This window comes from Penaeus japonicus, unplaced genomic scaffold (assembly GCF_977035675.1).
Source record: "Penaeus japonicus unplaced genomic scaffold, GWHDUDI00000001_assembly GWHDUDI00000014, whole genome shotgun sequence".
Taxonomy (NCBI): domain Eukaryota; kingdom Metazoa; phylum Arthropoda; class Malacostraca; order Decapoda; family Penaeidae; genus Penaeus; species Penaeus japonicus.
Window position 1 is genome coordinate 18,401,113 of NW_028234416.1, and position 7,500 is coordinate 18,408,612.

The window sequence follows — 7,500 nt, forward strand, 5'->3', positions numbered from 1 at the left end:
CGTATTTAACTTGCCAAGTATTTAATAGATATGGCATGAGCTTGCAATCATATATATTTCAGTTCAGGCCATTCTTAAAGGCCTTAAAATAATTTCCGTTAAATTTAGTATATATTCCACACCAAGAAAATAAATAAATCTTAACGACAGAAAACGGGAAGGTATGCCCTTGTATACGTGAACAGAATTCCAAATATCTCATTCATGACACTGAAATCTGGAATATCAACAGTGTCCTGTGTTTGGTCATCACTGTTATGGAAACTAGTGATAGGCAGTGGCTAGGGATATTAACACTTTCCTAACGATCATTATGAAGGCAATGGTATACCCCCCCCCTGCTCTTTCTGTAAGTAAATATCTACTCATATTCGACTAAATCTCAAAGGTCGAGGATGTCTTACGACATTTCACGGCTTTAACTCTTTTTTTTAGACACACTTAAATATATCAAAGCAATCCAATTAATTTGATTCATCTAAGAATCTTTCTCGTCAAGGCTCCCCCGGAGGATGAGATAGGGGCGTGGCTAATTTTGGACACGCCCACAAATGAGAAGCAATAACAAACCAACACGAACAAAAACATTAGGTATGCCCTTGCATAGATTTAACATTAAGTTATGCACTGGTTATTCATGTCCCGTGTTAAGCAGTTATTCACTCTATAATCAAGGATAACTTGATTTTTTTTTCATAATTTTTTTTTTTTTTTTTGACTTTTTTCCTAATATCACCTTGTACATTCTGATATGTTGATATATACTATCATCTGGCTGGTGATACTGTCAAAATCACAATGACTAGTAATATTACCACTTCATTATCTGTATTGTTCTTATCACTGATTTATACTATAATGAATATTATTTCTCTTCTGATTCCTCTTATTATTATATTGTTATTATTCCTTTTGTCACCATCGTTATGATTTGCATTCCTTTTTTCTTTCAGTGTAATTGTTATCAGTATTATCGTCTAATTTTGTCATCATTATCAGCTTCATGATAATAACCGTTATCATTATTGTTGATATTGTCATTAATATCATTATTAGTATTTTGATGATTATTATTATTACTAAAATTATCATTACCGTTATTGTTATCATTATTATTGTGATCATTATCATTATCATCATTATTATCAGTAGTAGGAGTGGTAGTTGTAATAATAGAAATAGAACCACTATCACGTCATTATCTTTATCTTTATTGTTACAATTACGAGGTGTTATTGTTGATATGATATGAATAGTACCAGTACCCATGATAGTTATGATAACAACTATCACCATTATCGTTATCATTATTATCATTATGATTGTTCGAAATTTATCAAATCAGCTCTAGCCTGATTCAGAATATAATTATATAAAAAGAGACGAAGAAATTTGAGAAAAGAAAAAAAGAAGAAAAAAAAGAAAAAAAAAACACTAGAGGAAAAAAGATAAAGGAGGCAAAACAAACAAACAAGAAAAAACACAAAAGAAGAAGAAGACAAAAAAGAAAAACAGAAAAACAGCCAAAAAACAATTAATAAACGTCATGCATGCTACACCCAGAGACCTCCCATACCCGGAGCCATCGTGCATGACTGATCCAGATGCAAAAAAAAGAAAAAAAGAAAAACAGCCAAAAAACAATGAATAAACGTCATGCATGCTACACCCAGAGACCTCCCATACCCGGAGCCATCGTGCATGACTGATCCAGATGATCCAAGAAGTTATTAGTGAAAAGAAAAACTCGAAAAATGTCATTCAGAACTATATAGAGAGGTCATTCGTGGGAAAGGTCACGTTAGAAAGATCACATGTGGGAAAGGTCACGTTAGCCACACGCTCATGGCTGTCTCTTGCATGACGATGGGGATGTGAAGGTCTCGTGCATGGTGGGAAGGTGGCCAGGTGTTCGAGAGAGAGAGAGAGAGAGAGAGAGAGAGAGAGAGAGAGAGAGAGAGAGAGAGAGAGAGAGAGAGAGAGAGAGAGAGAGAGACAGATAGCGGAGAGAAGAGATAGAGAGCAGGGAGGAGAAAAGGTCATTATTCATGAGGGAGAGAGGAGGGAGGGTCATTCGGCAGGGAGGGAGGGTCACGATAAAGGAAGAGGGAGGGAGGGAGGGAGAAAGGAAGGAAACAGAGGTGTGAAGAGAGAGTGGCTGTAAAAGAGAGATGAGGGAGAGTCTCGAGAGAGAGAGAGAGAGAGAGAGAGAGAGAGAGAGAGAGAGAGAGAGAGAGCGATAGAGAAAATGAGGGAGGGAGAGAGAAAGAGGGAGAGAGAGGGAGAGAGAGGGAGAGAGAGAGAGAGGGCGATGGAGAAAATGAGGGAGGGAGAGAGAAAGAGAGGAGGAGGGAGAAGAGAGAAAGAGAGAGAGAGCGAGAGAGAGAAAGAGAGAGAGAGAGAGAGATTAGGGAGGGGGGGGTTGAGGGGGGAGGGGGGGGGGGGGGGGAGGGGGGGGGGGAGAAGAGAGAGCGAAAAAGAGAGAGAGAGCGATGGAGAAAATGAGGGGGGGGGAGAGTAAAGTGGGGGGAGGGGGGGAGGGGGAGGGAGAGAGGAGAGAGACAGAGGGAGAGAGCGTGGAAGAGTGGGAGGGGAAAAGAGAGAAAGTGGTAGAGTAGAGTGGTTTTATTTGAGAGAGGGAGAGAGAGAAGGGAGAGGGGTTTGAGAGAAAAGAGAGTTGTTTTTTGAGGAAGAGAGAGAGAGAGAGAGAGAGAGAGAGAGAGAGAGAGAGAGAGAGAGAGAGAGAGAGAGAGAGAGAGAGAGAGAGAGATTTTTGGCTTTATTTATTAAGTTTATTGAGACAAGTGGTACGTAGATCTCAAAAGGATGAGGTAACATAGGTTATCCTCACCACAATGTTAGTTCATCTTTGGGTCACATATCTTTTACAAAACCTTACAACTATGTCTATATGTTGAAATGTATACAGTACAAAAGGCTGATTAATCATATGCATACAATATTAATTTTTTACATATCAGGAAAGCGATATAATAGAATATATCATCGTACACACACACAACCGCCGCGCGCCGCGCGCGCGCGTGGCGCGCACATTACGCTCCACTAAACTACAACACAACATATAAAAGAACGAAAATCAACGACACAAACAGCACCCTCCAGCATTGTAAGTCCTCTCATGAGACACTCCTAAACAACAATTACACATACTTGAAACAGATGTGACGCACATATAACGCATTAACAATACATAACCAAAAACCGTTACTGAGAAAGAATTCTTCTACCAGAAACCTTACCAAGAGTAATATGTTTGTAATCAACAGGATAATGTATCATAATAATTATATCAAGTCCATCACAATATTTCACACCCATCATCTCAAATAAAATTCCAGCTATCCCTGATGCACGGCTCGGGCTGATTACCATAGTCTCGCTGCAGATGGGAAGTAAACAATCGGATTTATACATCAGCTGTCAGCTACAATTATGAAAATTGATATGCAAAGTGTTTGTAACTTCTCATCATTCTTTTTTCTTTCTTTTCTTCAAAATTTTTTAGTTTTTTTAATTTAATGTTTTTTTTTAAACTTTATTTTTTTTTTTTTTAATTTTTTTTTTATAAATAACTTGTTGAACCTGGCCCATTTCTAAACAATTCCACACAAGCTAGTCAATTCCGGAGGACCTTCCACACTATCTCTACGGAGTCTTCTGTAACATCACGAAGCATAAGGACAAAAAAATAACTGTAGCGATATAGTTGTACTAAGGTGGTGTGCGCACCGTATGGTGACCATACACACCACTGCAATTCTTTTTCTCCTGTTCAACCTGTCGGGTACTGCCTAAACCTCCCAATAGTATACCTATCCTAACCTAAATCCCTCACTCCAAAGAGTCCTTTCCACTAAGAATAAGAATAAGAATAAGAATAAGAATAAGAATAAGAATAAGAATAAGAATAAGAATAAGAATAAGAATAAGAATAAGAATAAGAATAAGAATAAGAATAAGAATAAGAATAAGAATAAGAATAAGAATAAGAATAAGAATAAGAATAAGAATAAGAATAAGAATAAGAATAAGAATAAGAATAAGAATAAGAATAAGAATAAGAATAAGAATAAGAATAAGAATAAGAATAAGAATAAGAATAAGAATAAGAATAAGAATAAGAATAAGAATAAGAATAAGAATAAGAATAAGAATAAGAATAAGAATAAGAATAAGAATAAGAATAAGAATAAGAATAAGAATAAGAATAAGAATAAGAATAAGAATAAGAATAAGAATAAGAATAAGAATAAGAATAAGAATAAGAATAAGAATAAGAATAAGAATAAGAATAAGAATAAGAATAAGAATAAGAATAAGAATAAGAATAAGAATAAGAATAAGAATAAGAATAAGAATAAGAATAAGAATAAGAATAAGAATAAGAATAAGAATAAGAATAAGAATAAGAATAAGAATAAGAATAAGAATAAGAATAAGAATAAGAATAAGAATAAGAATAAGAATAAGAATAAGAATAAGAATAAGAATAAGAATAAGAATAAGAATAAGAATAAGAATAAGAATAAGAATAAGAATAAGAATAAGAATAAGAATAAGAATAAGAATAAGAATAAGAATAAGAATAAGAATAAGAATAAGAATAAGAATAAGAATAAGAATAAGAATAAGAATAAGAATAAGAATAAGAATAAGAATAAGAATAAGAATAAGAATAAGAATAAGAATAAGAATAAGAATAAGAATAAGAATAAGAATAAGAATAAGAATAAGAATAAGAATAAGAATAAGAATAAGAATAAGAATAAGAATAAGAATAAGAATAAGAATAAGAATAAGAATAAGAATAAGAATAAGAATAAGAATAAGAATAAGAATAAGAATAAGAATAAGAATAAGAATAAGAATAAGAATAAGAATAAGAATAAGAATAAGAATAAGAATAAGAATAAGAATAAGAATAAGAATAAGAATAAGAATAAGAATAAGAATAAGAATAAGAATAAGAATAAGAATAAGAATAAGAATAAGAATAAGAATAAGAATAAGAATAAGAATAAGAATAAGAATAAGAATAAGAATAAGAATAAGAATAAGAATAAGAATAAGAATAAGAATAAGAATAAGAATAAGAATAAGAATAAGAATAAGAATAAGAATAAGAATAAGAATAAGAATAAGAATAAGAATAAGAATAAGAATAAGAATAAGAATAAGAATAAGAATAAGAATAAGAATAAGAATAAGAATAAGAATAAGAATAAGAATAAGAATAAGAATAAGAATAAGAATAAGAATAAGAATAAGAATAAGAATAAGAATAAGAATAAGAATAAGAATAAGAATAAGAATAAGAATAAGAATAAGAATAAGAATAAGAATAAGAATAAGAATAAGAATAAGAATAAGAATAAGAATAAGAATAAGAATAAGAATAAGAATAAGAATAAGAATAAGAATAAGAATAAGAATAAGAATAAGAATAAGAATAAGAATAAGAATAAGAATAAGAATAAGAATAAGAATAAGAATAAGAATAAGAATAAGAATAAGAATAAGAATAAGAATAAGAATAAGAATAAGAATAAGAATAAGAATAAGAATAAGAATAAGAATAAGAATAAGAATAAGAATAAGAATAAGAATAAGAATAAGAATAAGAATAAGAATAAGAATAAGAATAAGAATAAGAATAAGAATAAGAATAAGAATAAGAATAAGAATAAGAATAAGAATAAGAATAAGAATAAGAATAAGAATAAGAATAAGAATAAGAATAAGAATAAGAATAAGAATAAGAATAAGAATAAGAATAAGAATAAGAATAAGAATAAGAATAAGAATAAGAATAAGAATAAGAATAAGAATAAGAATAAGAATAAGAATAAGAATAAGAATAAGAATAAGAATAAGAATAAGAATAAGAATAAGAATAAGAATAAGAATAAGAATAAGAATAAGAATAAGAATAAGAATAAGAATAAGAATAAGAATAAGAATAAGAATAAGAATAAGAATAAGAATAAGAATAAGAATAAGAATAAGAATAAGAATAAGAATAAGAATAAGAATAAGAATAAGAATAAGAATAAGAATAAGAATAAGAATAAGAATAAGAATAAGAATAAGAATAAGAATAAGAATAAGAATAAGAATAAGAATAAGAATAAGAATAAGAATAAGAATAAGAATAAGAATAAGAATAAGAATAAGAATAAGAATAAGAATAAGAATAAGAATAAGAATAAGAATAAGAATAAGAATAAGAATAAGAATAAGAATAAGAATAAGAATAAGAATAAGAATAAGAATAAGAATAAGAATAAGAATAAGAATAAGAATAAGAATAAGAATAAGAATAAGAATAAGAATAAGAATAAGAATAAGAATAAGAATAAGAATAAGAATAAGAATAAGAATAAGAATAAGAATAAGAATAAGAATAAGAATAAGAATAAGAATAAGAATAAGAATAAGAATAAGAATAAGAATAAGAATAAGAATAAGAATAAGAATAAGAATAAGAATAAGAATAAGAATAAGAATAAGAATAAGAATAAGAATAAGAATAAGAATAAGAATAAGAATAAGAATAAGAATAAGAATAAGAATAAGAATAAGAATAAGAATAAGAATAAGAATAAGAATAAGAATAAGAATAAGAATAAGAATAAGAATAAGAATAAGAATAAGAATAAGAATAAGAATAAGAATAAGAATAAGAATAAGAATAAGAATAAGAATAAGAATAAGAATAAGAATAAGAATAAGAATAAGAATAAGAATAAGAATAAGAATAAGAATAAGAATAAGAATAAGAATAAGAATAAGAATAAGAATAAGAATAAGAATAAGAATAAGAATAAGAATAAGAATAAGAATAAGAATAAGAATAAGAATAAGAATAAGAATAAGAATAAGAATAAGAATAAGAATAAGAATAAGAATAAGAATAAGAATAAGAATAAGAATAAGAATAAGAATAAGAATAAGAATAAGAATAAGAATAAGAATAAGAATAAGAATAAGAATAAGAATAAGAATAAGAATAAGAATAAGAATAAGAATAAGAATAAGAATAAGAATAAGAATAAGAATAAGAATAAGAATAAGAATAAGAATAAGAATAAGAATAAGAATAAGAATAAGAATAAGAATAAGAATAAGAATAAGAATAAGAATAAGAATAAGAATAAGAATAAGAATAAGAATAAGAATAAGAATAAGAATAAGAATAAGAATAAGAATAAGAATAAGAATAAGAATAAGAATAAGAATAAGAATAAGAATAAGAATAAGAATAAGAATAAGAATAAGAATAAGAATAAGAATAAGAATAAGAATAAGAATAAGAATAAGAATAAGAATAAGAATAAGAATAAGAATAAGAATAAGAATAAGAATAAGAATAAGAATAAGAATAAGAATAAGAATAAGAATAAGAATAAGAATAAGAATAAGAATAAGAATAAGAATAAGAATAAGAATAAGAATAAGAATAAGAATAAGAATAAG